This window comes from Netta rufina, assembly GCF_964035555.1.
Source record: "Netta rufina genome assembly, chromosome: 3".
Classification (NCBI taxonomy): Eukaryota; Metazoa; Chordata; class Aves; order Anseriformes; family Anatidae; genus Netta; species Netta rufina.
This window is the reverse complement of record NC_140125.1, coordinates 55054433-55074847: the sequence shown is the minus strand read 5'-3', so window position 1 is coordinate 55074847 and position 20415 is coordinate 55054433.

Below are 20415 nucleotides of genomic sequence, written 5' to 3'. Positions count from 1 at the left end.
TCTTAATTAACATACTGATCAAAACAGTTTCTGTGAGTATCTTAAACATTTTGTTTTGCTTTCCTCGCAGATGTATCTTTGGGCATGAACTATGGGTATTACACAGACTGTATTTACAGGAAATTATGTAGATGAAAAATAAAGTTTCTGCATCCTTCATTTCATCCTACATCTCAGTAATTCAAGGATGGCTTGGCTTTCCATTCTCTAATTTATTTTTCAGTCATGTTAAAAAAAAGAAAAAGAGAGAGAGAAGTTTGAATGCTGAAATTCTTTTTATGCACGCCATTTAATAAAAAAATACTAAAATTATTGTAAACTTTATTACTGTGCTAAAAAAGTTTATCATGGATAAAAGTACCATAAGATTTCTCAGGAAAAAAAAAAAAAAGAGAGAAGATAAAGATGAAAAGTAATATAAGTAATATTTATTTATGAGAACTTCTATGAGAAAAGAATTTTCATCCTTTTTTGTTTGTTTTGTTTACTTTGAAAAACAACAACAAAAAAATCTTGAAATTTTCATGTGGGACTTTGTTGTCCATTATCTCTGACTTTTGGACTTTTCCCTCTGCATTATGCCTTCCTGGCCTTATCAATTTTGTCTGACATTTGTAACTCCAAGCATGAAATTTACAAAGGTATTTTCTCGCTATAGAAAAATAATCATAGAATTATGTAGGCTATATATGTTGTTTGTTTGTCAAGACTATTCAAAACTCCATTCAAGAACCTGAATAACTTCATGTTTTGGAGCTGATTTCTATGCATATAAAACTACTGTTGATGTTCCAAAATACTACAAGCACATGTGACACTAATAATACAAAAATGTCTAAATGAGCTAAAACAACCTTGAAATAAAATCAGAAACTGTCATTGTATAATTTTGAGACCTGTATCTAGTCTCACATATAATATATTCATGTATAATACTTTACTGTTAAAAATGAGTCTCTTCTTTATTTCAGTTCATTTTTATTCTATTTTTATTCTTTTTTTTTATTTTATTCTATATCAAATATGTAATACTGAATCATTTAATGATGCTTTTGGCAATGTTCAATGACAGTTCTCCTATCAGCCGGATCAATTAAAAACTAGTTGCAGATATTACAGCAGAAATCATGAATGGAGAAAAGTACAAACAAAGGCAAGAACTATACTGTGTCATCCTAAAGAAAGTACCATACATTTTTGAAGCATTTAAAATATTCCCTAGTCACTATTACAAACTCCAAATATTGGCCAAGGTATATATATTCTGTTTGATAGACATTGTAGAAATATTTAAGAAACCCAAGTCTTTATTTATGAGATGAAATGAAATAAATATTAATTTTAGCGCCTAAGAAAATTAAAATCTATATTTAGTCAATATATGTATTTTAGATGAAAATGTATCATCTTTGGAAATACACAATTATTATCTTCTGGAAAAAAAATGAAAGTCCTGTGTTTCCCAGAAGGTCAACAACAGCCATTGAAATACATCTTTATTGATACCACTTTAAGCCATACATAAAAGGCAAACAGCAAATATTCACATTTACTACCTTCTTAAAAAGTCTTTTATCAAGATTTCTACTGTTAAAGTTTACGTTGTATATACCTTTAGAGATCAAAATTCAAAGCAAAATCTTTTTGTAAAGATTAATAAACTTGAGGATCAACTTCCAGATGTAACTTTATGTGTGTGCATACCAACTATATGTATGTTTATATTAGCTTCTGTACAAATTTATATATTCTTTCTCATTCAATATTCAGGAGCTATCACACATAAGAAGACCTATAAAAAATCAGAGTAGGTCGCTTTGGTGACCTCTTCATCTGTCTTCTATTTAAATTAAACAGACAATCTTAAGTGATACAACAAGTGATACAAATCAAGTTAATCTACTTTGCCAGAGGAAGGACCTGGAGAAGACAGAGAATGTAGACAGAGAACACATGAGTGATAAACAATACTGCTATCTAGTGGTAAGATTTTAATCCTACATTTTGAGGGGTCATGGTGACCTGTTCAATCTGTCCACAGAATGACCACATTTAACTGTCCAAGTCAATGTTACTGTCATCTCACAAACATACAAGGCAACTGCTGCCTTTACTTCTTTTTTTTTTATTATTATTTTTTATTTTTATTATTATTATTATTATATATTATCTCCTTTTCAATCTAGTTTGTTTTTCTTTGACCACAAAAGCATTTGATATCAGGAAAACAAACAAACAAACAAATACCACATACTAGTGTCTACTGCAATTTTGTTGTGACTTCGGGTATATCTAATCTGCTGTTCATTATTTATAATGTAGATATAACATTTTTTACAAACAAGATGTTATATGCAAAGTATTCTTCATTACTGTTTGAAAATTACTATGAGGTCAACAGATAGTAAATGATATAATGAAATTAAATACAAATTTGTGATAGTAATTTTTGTGATAATAGTTCCTCAAATCCCACGAAAGCTCTTAACTGAATGGTTTAATTTAAAAAGGAATGAGTGTATACATTTATTTTTTCCCCAGCTTCCATCTCCTCCCACATATTATCTCCTTTTAAAAATACACTGGTTTACTTACACTCTAATGTGTGAAAGACATGAGATATATTACTCCTATGTATTAGCCACAATAAATGTTCTGAGAGCAATTTTATTATAGTACATCATTTACTTGTATATCATGGCTCACATCTGGGAAAACAAACAAACAAAAAAAAAAAACACAAAAAACACTAAAATAAAACAAAATATTTTTATATGTTCTCCTACAGTTTTAGGCAGTTAGCTTTTTGTCTTTTATTTTTCTTCAACAGAAAACACACATTTCAGAAACAGCAATTTCTGGCTAAATTAATTCTATTTCTTTTAATTAGCTTGTCATGGAATTACAATTAAACTTCTAGCAAACAAAAAGATATATTTATTTTTCTAAATAAATGAAATTGAAATGCAAATACAAAGAGTTTCAAACACCAAATGTCCATACAGGATTTTTAAAATCTTCAGGAAAATTGCAATTTTTTTCCTGACATATAGAATCATAGAATAGAATATCCTGAGTTGGAAGGGACCCTTAAGGATCATCAAGTCCAACTCTTGACACCGCACAGGTCTACCCAAAAGTTCAGACCATGTGACTAAGTGCACAGTCCAATCTCTTCTTAAATTCAGACAGGCTCGGTGCAGTGACCACTTCCCTGGGGAGCCTGTTCCAGTGTGCAACCACCCTCTCTGTGAAGAACCCCCTCCTGATGTCAAGCCTAAATTTCCCCTATCTCAGCTTAACCCCGTTCCCGCGGGTCCTGTCACTGGGAAAAACAGTAGAGTAAAGGAGTAGTAGAGCAGGTAGAGAAGATATATTTCCATAGCAGCTCCCTCAGCTGCTCCTAATAGGTCTTGTTTTCTAGTCCCATTGCAGTTTTGTTGCTCTTCTCTGAGCACATTCCATCAGCTCTATATCCTCCTTGTGGCCTAAAACTGAACACAGTATTGAAGATGTGGTCTCACCAGTGCCATTTACAATTACTCCTTTAGTCCTGCTGGCCACACTATTTCTGGTGCATTGGCTTTCTTGGCCATCTGGGCAGTCTGCTGGCTCATGTTCAGCTGGCTGCCAGCCAATACCTTCTAGGTCCACTCTTCTGGGCAATCTTCTAGCCACTTTTCTCCAAGCCCATATGGCCACGTCAGGTTGCAGGACCCAGCACTTACCCTTGCTGGACATAAAATACCATGTCACATGACGTGACAAATGCAATTTATTTTTATTTCATTTATTTATTTATTTTCCCCTCAGGACCTCATGATCTTCAGTGGTTTTCGTTGTTGTTTTCCACAGCATACCTGGAAGATATGCCTAGTGAGTTGGTACACATGAAAATCTTGTCCTTGTGTAGTGCCACAGGGCAAGTATCCAGCTTCAGGAGCACTGCTGATTCTCTGCGTTCTTCATCTAGATATTCCCAGAAAGACTACAGTGAAAATAATACCCTCATTGGAAAAAAATTTTTGCTTTTTCATGTAGTATAGCAACATAGAACAGCTCAAAACTATTAATCTAAACCACTTTTTATTATTATTAATTCTTATTTTTATTATTATTTTTGAGGTCTTAGTTTTTTCCGAATGCAAGCATATTTCCATTATGCCATTAAATTTACACAAGTCATATAATTGCAAACATAGGTTTTGCAGCCTAATTTCAACTCCTGCCCAAAATAGAGGGATGTTCAAATAGAAAACAAAACAAAACAACAACAAAGACAGCAAAGATTTTAAGATAGAGGTACATTTTTCCCCATCTTTTTTTCTTGGAAATGCCTGAAGGATATTGGTTGAAATTACAGTCATCAGTGCTACTTTATGATAATCACCAATTCATGCTGTGACTGTCTTCTGGTATAGGACATTTCAGCCTAAATTGTTCAATTTTAGAAAAGATCTATCCTATTGAAAACAGGATCTTGGGGAGAAATGACAATAGGTAGGGCTACCAGTCCTGCCAATAATATGATTAAGAGTATAATGAATAAAATAAGTTTAGAAAAGTGAATTCATTTTACTGAGGTAAATTACATAAACTTGCAATTCTGTTGATATATTGCAATGGTACCTTGAAATGCTTCTCAGACCATGTTGTAGTTGCTTCCTCCAACTAAAGGGGTCAAAAAAGCATTTGGGTTGAAATAGCTTTAAAATAGCTACCATTTTGAGGAGAATGCTGGAGCCAGGGAGAATAGATCAAGGAAATAAATGCTCTACTGCTTTAATTTAAAATAATTCAGTTTCTGTTGAGGATTGCTGTCTGCTATTGGACTTTTGACATGACTCATATAATGTCTTCCTTCAAACCACAGCCTTTTTGCAGGAACAGTTCCAATTATACCTTGATTTGCTGTTTCACTTTAAATAGTAAGATCTGAAAGATAAAGATAAAGATTAAGTTGATGATAAAAAACTTTCCTTTAAAACACGAAGTATTGTATGGCATTTTTTAAAAATACTTATTGGTACATACTCTGGTGGGTGCTACCAGAAGGCAAACCCCCTTGACTGTTGAAAAAATGTCATGAGAAATAACAGTGAACACTTGGCTCGCCCAATCTATTCTGCTACCAGGCCTATTGCAGTAACTTGGCATCTGGTTTAGAACAGGAAATAATTCTCAAAAATTAGGATAATAGCCTTTTGTCATCCTCTGAGGTTAAAGAATATCAAATTCTTAGAAGACACAATCCCAGGGTTTTACAAAAAGAGTTTCCTTGCACTCCTACTTTTATTCCAGAGATTTACCCTATAGCTGAATGTGACGAGTCCTTCTGCAGCATGACCAGAGGAGCAGAAATGATTTTCTAATTTGAAACAATCAGCATTTTACAGGGAAATTCAAAATGATAACTTCCTGTACCCATCCCTTTGGATATGGGATACTCATAGTGATTGCTTTGCCATTTTTTGTCATTTTACACCTCCCTGCTCCTGTACTGCTGTATTGGTTTCTATAAATCATCTTCTGACAGGGAGACTGGGATTTTTCATATATTTTTCTTCATTTTTTTCCATGTAATTGTGACTGAAATCAGTGGGAAAATTCCTACTAGATTTAATGGGATAGCATTCATCCTGGTTAAAACATCAAAACCTGCTTCAGAGCACACTGGAACTAAAAAGCTAGCTGCAGGTGGTAAAGATGAGTCTGCCTTCTCCCAGCTTTGTACCATTTTCATGAATATTACACAATGTAAGGGTTTAAGCATAATTTAAGGGGAAATTTATATGTAGCTTGTTTGGGAAGATTACTGTCATTGTTATTTTTCATTCCAGTGGGACACCTTCCTTGCTATGAAACATCTGTGCATAATTTTCACCCCAAAATGCCATCTTATTTCTGAGCAAGTACACATCCAAATACTTTTCATCAGTGGCTGCATAATCAGTGCTCCAAAGTTTTTTTTGTTTGTTTTGTTTTGTTTTGTTTTGTTTTTTCCTTTTCTTTTCTTTGCTTTGCTTTGCTTTTCCTTTCTTTGCTTTGCTTTTCCTTTCTTTTCTTTTCTTTTTTTTCTCTGCTTTTTCTGTACATCAAGTCTCTTGACTTCCTGGACATGGACTGGTATAAAACCAATACAGTTATAAACTTCACAGGTTTGAGTCAGGCTAGTCCAGTGACATGCTTGTGAGCTGTGAGGAAAGACTTTCTAAGACATGTAGTCCTGTTTGCATCTGGTGATGCAGTTTAGAAAGCAGTCCCGATTTGCAAGTCTGTTCCTGGACAATGGGAGAAATCTCATAAATCATGGTCAGTCAGTGACCAAGAATGAAAGGGCTCAGGAAACTGTAGATGACTTTTTCATCTTTGTCCAAAGAGAGTCCATCCTTCCTAGGCCTGGATGGAGGAATCTCCTGAAGTCCAACTCTTCAGCATGATGGCTGCTATGAACCATAAAGAGGTCCATAGGAACCACCTGTGTACAGGAGGACTTTCCAAAGCCCTCAGATGAGGGCAAGTTGTCTCCTGGTGACCTCTCTTAACAGGCACAGTTCCTAGGGAGATCCTGTTATGGGGGAGGACTAGCTTCCAGATGTCCCAGCTGACACAAGCACCCGCTGGCTGTTGCAGTGAGGCATGCAGGCAATGCCAGGGGAGGTGGATTGGGGTTCCCATAGCACCTGAGAAAATTTTGAGGATTGGGTTCAAGTCATCCTGAGCAAGGATAGTGCCATTACTTGAATGCTGCCTTTAACAGGGCACAAGTTTGATGTGGGCTACCTCCTGTGTTTCAGTGTCCTTAGAGACCAAGACAACTGAGGCATTTTGGACAAGACAAGATGCAAGACTGTATGTAGGCAACGTGGGAGCCTGGAACTCATCACAAGCTGTTTCCTGGGGTAGTACTGTATCTCCTTGGGAGACCACTGCAGGCAGTCATTTAGACAAGTCTTTACTCATTTTAAGGATATTTTCAGAGTCCATGTGGTTGCACTGTAATTAAAACTAATAGTTTCTAGGCTCTACCTGAAGTATTGGGCACAGAATTAGCATAACCATACATTCAGACAATAGGAAAATATATGAAAGATTCTATTTTGCCATTTTCCAGCTAAAGATTATTGAGTGGCATATTTTGTATCTCTTCCTGTTGTTTACTGACATTCATGGCCATCAGGCAATGCAATAACACATCTACTGAAGAAATGAAAATGTTCAACAGCTATCAACTTCCTAAGCAATGCCATATGGATTATATTTAAGCAATGGAGGATGTTGCTTATACTTGAATGATCATTACTGTTAAGTATTTTACACAGAAAAAGACATAAAGGTCCCTAAAAGTATCTGGATTTAAATGGTAATGAGAGCAGTAACCTTGCATTATCAAATCATCATAATTTGGTGCATGCAATAAGATATATTTGCTAATTCCTGATAACAGTATTTTGTAAGCACTAATAAAGACACTGATTCCACTTTCTCTTCATGTAAAAACGTAGAGATTTCCAGTGTTTTCAGGGCCATGTGTTTCTGAGGAGATTATAAGATTGAGCCTGTTTGTGACTGTGATTTGTTATTGAGGGATTAGCCCAAAATAAATGACATTTTATTGATCCTTGCTAAATGCAGCATCCATTATTTACACTTCTTCAGATAAATAAATATAACACTTCTGACTTTTGTCATAAATTTTTCTTTGAGGTAATTTGTGAAATCTATTAGTAGCTTGTGGTATGGTTGCTGCTCATCATTCTGATAACCTGTTTTGACAGAATTTCTGAATTATGAAAAATTAGAAATCCATCTCAGTGAATAGTGGAAACAGAGTTAATACACTGAAAACAAACTGGCCAACTCTTCTAAGATGTACAGCGTCAAACTAAAAGTTCACAGAAAAGATTTGAGACACAGTCTAAAAGAAAGAAAGAAAGAAAGAAATCAGGTGTAAAAGCATCATCCAAGTGTAGCAACAAAATACATAGGAAGACTAATGCATCATGTAGTGCCTTTTGTGAGTATGTTTCTAAAAGAAGAAATGTGAAGAGTACATTTTTATTTATTTTGGGTATTGGAGGTTTCAAAGTTAGAACATGCAGTGTAACAGCTCACAGAAAACAAACAAACAAAAAAAAGCCAAGAACTTAAAATCAGGCACCAGAAGTGGACACAGAGCAGAGAAGCTCTGACAGTGTCCATTGCTCCTGCAAGGTGTGCAGAGAGTTAGAGAAGTCTCAGGTCTGGGGCTTACTTAATCTTAAAATTTTGGAGACATATTAAGAATAAGAAATAATGAAAAAAGATGAATATAATGTTTTTTTCTCTTTTCTCTTTCCAAAATCTCTTTTGGAAAACTGAAAAAGTGCAACTATTTGTACAAAAAGAGCATAACTCTGAATTAGAAGACACATTTCATAATATAATTACTCTTCAGAACAGAACAGCCACTTTAAGATTATGAAATGTACATCAGATACAGTTGTCATTCTTGTCAGCACAATAAAACAATAATATAAAAAAAAAAGATTCTTAATATGCCCACTCTTATTAGAAATCACATTGTATATTCTTTATCCCATTTAAACTTCCTTATGTTTATTTATATATATATATATATTTATTTTTTTTTTTTCTTTATGCCATCAACTGCTGGGGTTACTATAAACTTGTCTGAATACTGTAGTTAGTAGAGGTATATTCTTCTAGTGGAAAAGTCCTATTTAGTTTGATCTCTATTGATGTTCTCATGAATCACCAACAATGCTCTTTCAACCTAATTATTTGGAGTAATTTTCTGTGTTTTCTTATCTGAGAACAGCTGCCTGTGCTTGCTTTCCATAGATTCCACTGGAGTTTTTTATTTGATGATAAGAAAAAGACCAATCTGTCTGATGTCACATTTAATGAGGATTCTAACATTTCTGTTGCTGAAGGATTTTTATTTTGTTGTACTCTGACTGAGTCAAGAATTCTTTCTACCTTTGCAAATGATCTCAGTTAAGTAAAGGTAGAAGATAACCAGGTCTTCAAAGAGATCTGCACTTCTTACTGGGATTAAAACATACAAGATCAAGCTACAGTCCTGGACACAACAACAGTTCATGCATCAGTTTTGCCTCCACTTCAATTGTTTTCAACTAGTTATGGGACTCCTACATGAAGCCATAGTACCTCTCCAACTGTTCTGTCTTCCAGAAATTCAGTGTTTCCTATGACATGATTTCATTTTACAGAATCACAGAATCACAGAATTGTCTAGGTTGGAAGAGACCGAAAGATCACCGAGTCCAACCTCTGACCTAACACTAACAAGTCCTCCACTAAACCATATCACTAAGCTCTACATCTAAACGTCTTTTAAAGACTTCCAGGGATGGTGACTCCACCACTTCCCTGGGCATTCCAATGCCTAACAACCCTCTCAGAAAAGAAGTTCTTCCTAATATCCAACCTAAAACACCCCTGGCACAACTTTAGCCCATTCCCCCTCATCCTGTCACCAGGCATATGGGAGAATAGACCAACCCCCACCTTGCTACAGCCTCCTTTAATGTACTTATAAAGAGCAATAGGGTCGCCCCTGAGCCTCCTTTTCTCCAGGCTGAACAAACCCAGCTCCCTCAGCCACTCCTCACAGGATTTGTTCTCCAGACCCCTCACCAGCTTAATCACCCTTCTCTGGACTCGCTCAAGCACCTCAATGTCCTTCTTGTAGCGAGGGGCCCAAAACTGAACACAGTACTCGAGGTGCGGCCTCACCAGAGCCGAGTACAGAGGGACAATCACTTCCCTAGACCTGCTGGCCACACTGCTTCTTATACAAGCCAGGATGCTGTTGGCCTTCTTGGCCACCTGAGCACACTGCTGGCTCATATTCAGGTGACTATCAACCAATACTCCCAGGTCCTTCTCTGCCAGGCAGCTTTCCAACCACTTCTCTCCCAGCCTGTAGCTCTGCTTGGGGTTATTGCGCCCCAGGTGCAGGACCTGGCACTTGGCCTTGTTGAACCTCATACAGTTGACCTCAGCCTATCTGTCCAGCCTATCCAGATCATCCTGCAGAGCCTTCCTACCCTCGAGCAGATCGACACACGCACCTAACTATATGTCATCTGCAAACTTACCGAGGGTGCACTCTGTCCCCTCATCCAGATCATCAATAAAGATATTAAAGAGGACTGGCCCCAGTACCGAGCCCTGGGGGATGCCACTAGTGACCGGCCTCCAACTGGATTTGACTCCATTCACCACAACTCTTTGGGGCTGGCTATCCAGCCAGTTTTTAACCCAGTGTACGCCAGTCCAAGCCAAGAGCAGCCAGTTTCTTGAGGAGAATGCTGTGGGAAACGGTGTCAAAGTCCTTGCTGAAGTCAAGGTAGACCGCATCCACAGCCTTTCCCTCATCCACCAAGCACGTCACTTTGTCATAGAAGGACATCAGGTTCATCAAACAGGACCTGACTTTCATAAACCCATGCTGATTGGGCCTGATCACCTGGTTGCCCTTTAAGTGCCACGTGATGATACTCAAGATAATCTGCTCCATGAGTTTCCCTGGCACTGAGGTCAAACTGACAGGCCTATAGTTCCCCGGGTCTACCCTCTGGCCCTTCTTGTAGATGGGCGTTACTTTTGCTAGCTGCCAGTCAAATGGGACCTCCCCCGATAGCCACGACTGCTGTTAAATGATGGAAAGCAGCTTGGCCAGCTCCTCTGCCACTTCTCTCAGTACCCTTGGGTGGATCCCATTTGGCCCCATCGACTTGCATACATCTGAGTGCCGTAGCAGTTTGCCAACCATTTCCTCAAGGATAGTGAGGGCCACATTCTGCTCCCCATCCCCTTCCACCAGCTCAGGGTACTGGGTATCCAGAGACCAACTGGTTTTGCCACTAAAGACTGAAGCAAGGAAGACATTAAGCACCTCCACCTTTTCCTCATGAAGTTTTTTTTTAACTTCAAGTGCTGTTCCTCTATGAACATCCATTTGTGACTCTCCAATTTCTAACAGGATCAAAAATTCTTAATGACCTTTCTGAATGTTCTCAACTTCCCTTTAGGAAGTCCAGAAGCTTTTTTCCTTTTCATATCTAGTTCCTACATTAAGTGCAACTATTTTCACTTCCTCTTAGTCTTCAGATGCATAGATAAAGATTTGGTGTTGTGATCTAAATAAATGACAAGGCACAAATTCACTGGAGAAGTTTGTTATTTTAGGATTTCTGTAGCATCTCCTTTCTAAGAATCCATGCTTGTGGAAATCTAGTAATTATAGAAACTTTATACACACACACACTTCTTATTTTTCAATTTTAGCATTTTATTAGCTAAAAAAGAGCTTTATTAGCTCTTTATTTAGCACTGAAAGAATGTAACTAGTTCTGTAGGTATTCTGGTACTCTTTGATAGAGTGTACTCATGCAAGTGAATAGGGAAGGGGCTTTTGAAGCACAAAACCCCCATTAGGGATTCCAGGTTGAACAAAGGGATTAAAAGATTTTTTTCACAAAGATACTGTTGTAGCTAAACAGAGCAAATAAGGCAGAGGAGCTGTTATCACCTTCTTCAGTCTCAGAAAATTTGAACAGTTTTTACATAACTGTGTCTAAGATTACATTGTTGAAAATGTGGGACAAATTATGAGAAATATCCATTACCACCCACTCATAATGGTATACTGGATTATTAAAAGTCCTTCATTATGTGATGGGTCTGTCCATGACTCCAAAATCTATCTGTATGTATTGGTTGAAAAGAGAGACCATAACTGCAGCCCCAGAACAGTTTCAGCATTTCAGAACACGAGGAATATAGCAGAATACTTCATCTGGCTGAAGAATGGGTAGATCTTGCAAAGCACAATGACATCACCTACAATAGGTTGTCTGGTCACACAGTGCTATGGAGATTCAGTCAGTTCAATGAATGCATCGTTCACAAAAGCAAACACTAAAGCATTCAGATGCTGCCTATTTCAAGGTTACTTAACACAGAAAGAGAATATTTCAAGATGAGTTCAAACCCAAAAATCCCTAAACCAATATTTTCCACAACTGCCTTGACATGAAATCAGTTATGTAAGTGTCCATCTTGTCCACTTTTAATCTGGAAAAAAAAAAAAAAAAGAAAAAAAATAATAATGAAAAAAAAAAACGTTTGATCAGTCTTGAATAAATAATCCCCACTGGAGGTCTTGTTTCTTTGATAATTCCTTCCTGATCCTAAACTGTGTTATCAGAATGACTTCAAGTGTTTAATCAGACATACCAGTCAAGCACCTTCAAGCACTGTGCCACCTTGAAGTAAGGGTACCCCTCACTCAATAGCCAGCTGCAATCAATTGCCAGTACTTCAAAAAAAAAGGATGCATATGTAGTGGAAGAGGAGAATTTACAAGTCAAATTATGGCCCTGACTCTTACAGCTGATCAGCTGAAACCCTGAAGAATGAGATCTGATTATAATCACAGTCCTAATGCAAAGCTGGAAGTGTTATGAGGGCATGCTGAGGGCAATGAAATCTATCCTGCTCTATTAGAGTTTAGTGGATGAAAAAGGAAACAATGACTCAGTCACCATGTTCCTTTGGATGCATGCAGAAGACTGCTTACCCCAAGTAAGCTTAGAGAATAACTTGGCCTTGCTTTAAAGTGCTGGTTTTAAAATACACATTTTTTTCTGGAGATGGAAAAAGACATAAGTATTGAATGTTAGTTAAATTAGTGTTTCTTTTGTATTTTTCCCTTCAGCTGGGTATGGGGAAGGACTGGCTGATGGAGGTAAGGGAAGAGGTATATTCAGAAGATGCATTTTGTTGCAAGAGTTTGAAGTTAGAAATCCTTGATATGTCTAAAGGGGATTGCCTATTCAGTTCTAGCTTTTACTGTTGCCTTAACACTGCATGTTTCCATCACCACTTCTCTGTAACTGCTCCTGACCTACTCTGCTTGTTAGTTCTACTTAGACTCATCTCTCCTACTAGCACAGGGAAGAAGAAGATTTTCCTCTAGACAATTATTAATTAGGCAATTATTATTTATGTTAGTGTAGTAAAATAGAGACATCAGGTCTGGACAAAGTTTGCAGTCCAGTCATGAGACAAGAAACAGGCAGCAGCAGATGACTAAGTGAGGCTGTTAAATTATTGCTCATGCAGTTCAGTGTGCAGCAAGCACTGTTTATCGGTTGTCAAGAGTTTTTTTTTTTAGGCAACACAGCAGAAGAGATATTTCATATGTGTCATCAAGGCTACAGGAATTAATGAGTGTTCACCAGATAGAAACAGAAGCAAATGTTTTCCCCATTTTTGAAAACCAGAACCAAAGATATCTATGTTTTTTGTCTCCTTAATGACCTTTGTCATTAATAGTAAATAATATAAAAAAAAATATATAAAATAATCTTTGGTCAGCATTTTATGAGTTTGTTTTTCAAACTGTGTCAGGTGGATTTTAATGCCAGATGACAGCTATCTTTTAAAGATTTAGTCAGAAAATGCACTGTGATGCATGGAAAGATACCAGCAGTTAATCAGCCACTTACAGTGCTAAATTTGCATTAAAACCACTAGGAATGGAGAGCCCACCTAACAACCTTTGCGTTGTTCTACTTGTCATTCCTCCCCAGGTGCAGGACTTTGCACTTACCTTTGCTGAATTTTATGAGATTCCCATCATCCCATTTCTTCAGCCTCTTAAGGTCACTCTAGAGGGCAGCATAAAAAAAGTTGTAAATTCCCCTGAGATTTGAATTTAGGTCACTGGATTGAGGGTACTGACCATTACTTCAAGGAACTACCCCTGCAGTATATGTCATTAAGCTTTGGTGCACAATATCTGGATATTCTACATAGCTATCTTTTTAAGTTCAAATCAATGGCCTCATCATCTAAAGGGAATGCATGATTAACTATTAACACACGTGTAACCCAATTGCCATGGCAAACATTAGATGACATGGTTAGAAAATACGGATAGGAAATATGACTGCTCTGAATGGAATTGGAGCACCCAAATGATCAATAGGCACTTTCTTTTACTTTCTTTTTTTTTCTTTTTTCTTTTTTTTAATTCAAAACATGGTGGAAAATGGGTGTCACTATTTTGAATGTGAATGCATACCTTGTTATTATTATATAGGCATACCTGACCTAGACCTCACTATAAAATTATCGTACTTATTCCAAGAAGGAACAGGTAATATTAAAGCCTTTTTTTTTTTTTTTTTTTTTCTTTAGGCAAGCACAATGGTTAAAGCATCTTGAATATAGTTATAGTTTTTGTATGGAGAAAAGACTAACTTGTATAGGAATGACTCTACTCAACCCTGTTGAGGCCACATCTGGAGCACTGCATCCAGCACTGGGCTCCTCAGTACAAGACAAATATAATACTACTGGAGACAGTCCAGGAAAGGGACACAGAGGTGATGAAGGAGCATAAACAGCCACTCTGTCCAAATAATGTATGAAGCACACAGCCACAAATGGTGTAATACACTTCTGGAGAGTGACTTCCTTTCAGAACTGTGCAGTACAGTGACTATGATTTATTCCTTCCTTCTGATTTATTGTCAGATAACACTGATTTAATGCAGGTCTTTTCCACTTAATGGGAAGAACAAAAATATATATCTGATATCCAGTAGTAAAACAGGTTCTAAAAATGTCCTTACACCTAAAGCTTTTTTGTTTGTTTGTTTTGTTTGATTTTCTTTTAAAAAGCTGTGTTTTTCTTATCAAATTTCAAACATAAATTATTGTATAGGTTTCAATAAAAAGAATGCTTTTGTTCACTGTCTTTGCAGAAAGGAGTATAATGTTAATCTGAACTTTTACAGAACAGCAGTGTAGCTGTATCTGATGTATGAGTTTATAGTAAAATATTACAGTAAATTTCAAATAATTAAGAAAAAGAATTAAGATTGTAAAATCAAACTGTTAAGATGGCAAATGACAAACAATTCCTAACATGTTTAGTTCAACCCTTTTAACACATCTTAGATAACTAGTTCAGTATGAAGATGTGCTCAGTTCTGTAATGTAGCAGAGCACACCTTCAGATGAGCTATGCACCTATTGGAAAGCTGTTGCTTGTGATATCCTCACCTGCTGCTGTTAGTGAAGAATTGTTTAGGAAATTGAACAAATTTTACAGGATCTTAGGATGAAATAACTAAATGTTGTCCTAGATTCTATGTCCATTAGCTGTATAGCTGTCTCACAAGTGCAGACTTTGGGACCAGAGCAGTTATTGGCAATTCCTCATGAGTCCATGGGGACTCTAAGGATATGCTATTTTATACTTAGATATTTACAGTTAAATGTTTTTATATTTTGAAAAAAAAAATAATGTAATTTTGTTAAATTCTGAATAAATCACTGTTCTACTTACAGTGAAATGAGAACTTTGTAGAAATCATCAAGTTCATCAAGTTTTAAATGTCTCAGCTGAGATGTTATAATTAATCATTATCTTGCAACGGTTTCATTGATTCTGTAACTGATTACCTTTCTGAAAAATAAATATCAAAACTCCTTCTCCTTGAGGTGAAGTATGAAGAGTTCTTCTGTTTTCATGGTCAGTCCCATTTAACAGAGTGAATATGAACAAAGAAGGGTTTGAAATTGCTCTAGTAAATAAGGCACAGGAACATAAGCTGATGAGTGATAAGAGAGCAGAACAAGGAAAAGATACTTAGCCACTCATGGCCTGAAACTCTGAATGTGTAATATGAATACAGAGAATCCTAATTAATAATTTTGATAATTACTTATTTATTAAATGTCATAATTTCTCTTACTGCTGCATGAGTCAATATTATGAGAACAGATATATACATATAATAAACTAATGTTAGAAAAAGGCTGATAACCATTTCAGACTTTCCTAATAACTTTAAAGCTATACAGATACAGATGCACTTTTCTTCCAGAAAAAAAATAAAAAAAAAAAATTAATTTGAATGTCTACTTCCTCTATTTCCTATTACTTTTGCTTGTAAATTGTATAGTCTGCAGCAAATCCAATACATCAATAAAGTACATTAGTGTGTTGCAACACTGTTTTTGGATTCTTAACTTGAGAGAAGGTGGTGACAAATCTCTTTTTAAAATCTCCTTTAAATAAAAGACAGAGAACAGGATATAATCCTCTTTTTCCATTGAACTTGTTACTTCCAGATGAGCCAGCTGGCAACCATGAAGCTTCCAAATCTATCTGAACACTTTCCTCCAGGTGTGACCATCATGTTAGTTCTTCTGCCATTTACATTTCTAACAAAAGCCATAAGCAGAGTCCATAGTAGAGACATATAATTAGATGAGAGGCTATCTATGGATGAGAGACAACAGACAGTCCTTAAATTGCAGTAAAGTGAGAGTGTATTCATAAAATTGGTAGGAGCAGTCATCTGAAACAAGTGGAAGTAAATCTATGGAATATTTTCTCCCAGGTTGCTTTACTTGTAAGTGCAAGAAAGGAGTAAATTCTACCATATATTTATATACACATACATATTAATTTGCATGAGGAAATATACTCCTAAAAGTGTAGCAGAAGAACCTGTATGCCTACAAGTTCCTTGGTCACGTTTCAGCTATTCCTTACAGCCATCTCCACAGCCACCAGCTAATTCTTCATTAATCTCATTCATGAAAAATCAAGTTTCTCAGTACCTTTTTTTTTTTTTTAATAATCCTGTTTCTTAGAAGTGCAACATTCTGCACCTATCAGATTTGATTCTTTATAATAGCATATCTTTAGTGATCTGCATACTTACCAATACTCTTTAAATACCTTCTTAAACCTTTTACAGTGCTAAAAAAATAATATTAGGGAAGACATATTGAGAAACGTTAGAAAAAAAGAACTAATTTCTTTCATCCGACAAATATCTGAGCGTATTCCTTGCATAATGAAAGAAAGAATGAAAGTTTTATTGTGATATCAGACATTTGGATATAAGTGCCTTTTTTTTTTTTTTTTTTTTTTTTTTTTTTGTAGAAGATTAAATTTCACCTGAAAGATGAGGGTCTAATAATGTGAGCAAGAGATATGTAACATTTCAAATCTAAAAGAGCTTTTAAGCTTATTTGTGAGAACTGTCTCAGAGTTTGAAGATGTTTCCTTTCCTTCTACATGGATTGCTTTTTATTTTATTAGGTACTGAAAATATTTCTGGAGATCCACAATAAACACCTCATGGAAACATGTCAACTGCTATGAAAAAAATGCTCTATGTATTACCTGATCAAATCATATACCTAATTTATAGCAACTTCAACAACATAACCGTGTGAGATGCTGGTGAAGCAAAATGACCCTCTTTCAACATTTCTGTGATAACATTCAGGTGATTTAAATGATGAGCTCCACACGAATTCTCCTTCATAGTAATTTCACATTATTCTATAACCTCTAATGCTTGAACTACAGAGACTCCATGAATGTCATAAAATACTACTGGCCTTCCATAAAAAAAAATACGGTGACAGTCATAAAATACCTTTATACCTTCTCACCCAGTGGGTGAGAATGGAAATATCTATGTCACTTCAGAGTAACTGCTACATCTAATAAAGTATTTTCAGTTTCTCCTAGTTGTCATTTCAAAGAAACTGCTATATCTAATAAAATAAAGTATCTTTTGAGTTTCTTCTAGATGAGTTGTGCTCAGTTATCAAGTGCATAATCACACTTTCTGTTATTACATACACATGTATACATCACCTTAAAATTACATTGTCATTGATATTCTATCTTTAAATATGTTTCTTACTACTTCAGAACAGAGCAGAAAAGCATGTAGATTAGGAGTGTAGGTTCATAATACACAAGATGCTTAGAAGCACTTATATCTATCACCTCTGCAGGAAAATGCTTATGCATGTAATTTCAAACATTAGCACAAAAACAATTGATTTTAGCTCATCAGAGCCCTGATGAGGTTCTGAAGTCTACATCTTCATTAGACTATGGATCTTCATATGCTGTTTACCACTTGAAGAAGAGACTATTTAAATAAACCACTACTAGGTAAGATACAACATAAATGCAAGATAGAAGAGTTATAAGAAGTTAAAGTCAAAGATGAAGTTTAATATTTACATGAGGGGGGGGGAAAGGGGAATTTTTAACATGGTATGCAACAACATGCAGATTTTTAAAACAAGTATGCAGCTTTGGTGTCGAATCTACTCCCAAAATTTTTATAATGCAAAAATTTAAATGTGCAGTTACTTTGCTTTGCAGTATAACACAGTTCACAGTTTAATACATGTAAATTTTCTTTCCAGATATACAAGGTTAGTGAAAGCATACTCAAATGTTGAAGATCCAGTATAGCATTTTCTCGCTATATTCTTTATTATTAATCATAGAATCATAGAATCATAGAATGGCTTGGGTTCAAAAAGACCTTTAAAATCGTCAAGTTTCCAAACCCTGCCATGGGTAGGGACAACTTCCACTAGACTAGGTTGCTCAAAGCCCCATCCAGGTTGGCCTTGGACACTTCCAGGAATAGGACATCCACAGCTTCTTTGGGCAACCTGGTTCAGTGCTTCAACACACTCTGAGAGAATAATTTCTTACTTATATCTAATACAGATCTTTTTCACTTTTTTATTTGTTGTGAGGCAGTGCTTTGATGTGGAAAGAAACAGCTATGTACAGCTGCTGAAATGAAGAATAAATATTTGAGAACTGAGACACATAAAATAATACATGTTATTTAGAAAGGAGTTTCATGTGCATTTTTCAAATTTAATTCATGTCCTCTGAATGTATCAAAGTTTTCCCACCATTACAATCATCTCTATTGAAAGTCACTTGTGCCATGAGCAATTATTGTGACAATCTATATTTGAAAACAGACCCAGACAAATTGTGTTTCAAAACTTTTAATCGGATTTTAGTATTCCTCTTTATAAAGTAATAGGCTTAGCACAAATCACTTTTAAAAAAGATTTTCCAATTTTTAATACAGCCATATGATTTATTTGGCAAATAGTGGCAAATGGAAAAGTCTGACTTTCATTATTTTTTGTTCAAGTAATTAAGCATTGCATATAGTTAAATGTCACAAACATGTGGAAAATATTTATAAACAGTAAACAACAACATATGATAATTTATATCTGTTTATTATTCTTCTAAAACTCTTAAAGAGAACATATACTTGTAGATAATGAAACCTATGTAGCAGATCAAAGCCTTTTCTAGGACCATTAAGCTCAATGGAAATATTCCATCTGACTTCAAGAGGTTTGGGATCACCCTATGACTTCTTTTCTTCTTCCACAAAGTTATGCTCTATGTCATAACTAAACTGGAAATATATCAACATCTATTTTTTTTTTCTTTTTTAGATGTGATATGGCTTGATGTGAACCAATAAACATGCATTATGGATAGGCTCTTTCAAACTGTTTTCAGGCCATAATTTCAAACCATAGACCTGATTTTACAGATGTCCAAATACCTTAGTAACCTTCTGAGTAAAGCATTCCCCTGCGATGATACTCTGGAAAAAAATTCATTCTGTGCTCAGTGAAGAAATCATGAGGATTCTGGATGAGCAGTGAAGAGAATCAGATGATCACTTTACTACATCACCATCATCCCTGTTCGTCAACTGTTTCATAGTTCTTCTGTAGGCAGAGGATATCAAGATAATAATGTAGACAATATTAAAGTGATAGACATGTTAGCCATTTCAGCTTCAAATTCTTGACCAGATTTATATTTTTTTCTCTACTGAGAGCATGAAGAAAATTGTTCAATTTTCCAATTCAGAACAGGGAAGGTATTTTTAAACTATTTCCTAAAATTAAGATACATGTAACGAATGAAAACTTACATTTGGTCCCTTTACCTCTCAAAGTCCAGACAGACATAAGTCTACTCCTACTCTACATTTGACCAAACAGCTTTTCACTTTCCTGGATATCTTTCATAAATACAGAACTTGCATTCTTCCCATTGGTTTTTGTTGTTGCTGTTATTGATTTTCTATACAACCCCTAATTCTAGCACAGCCCTAACCAAGACAAGCTTACATAGGCATTTTAGAGCAAACATAGCAAACATACAGTAGATTTTATGTCTTACTGACATAAGATCTTACTGACATAAGAGGATGCTCATCCTCTTCCTACTCACCTTAGCCTAACCAAGCATGGTGATTGGTAAATTTGTGAGCTATTTACACCAAGAGCGTAAAATCTTGATGATCTAGAGAAGAACATTAGGAGTTTAGTAGAATAGGAGCAGACTAGGGTAAGCAAAATTTATCAAGTACTTTACCAATATTTTTAATATTTTTAAAGAGTTTACCAAACCTCAAGTCTCATCTCTTAATTCACTTAAACTCCATTGTTTGTGGTCATATAGTCCTTATTAGAATCTCTGTT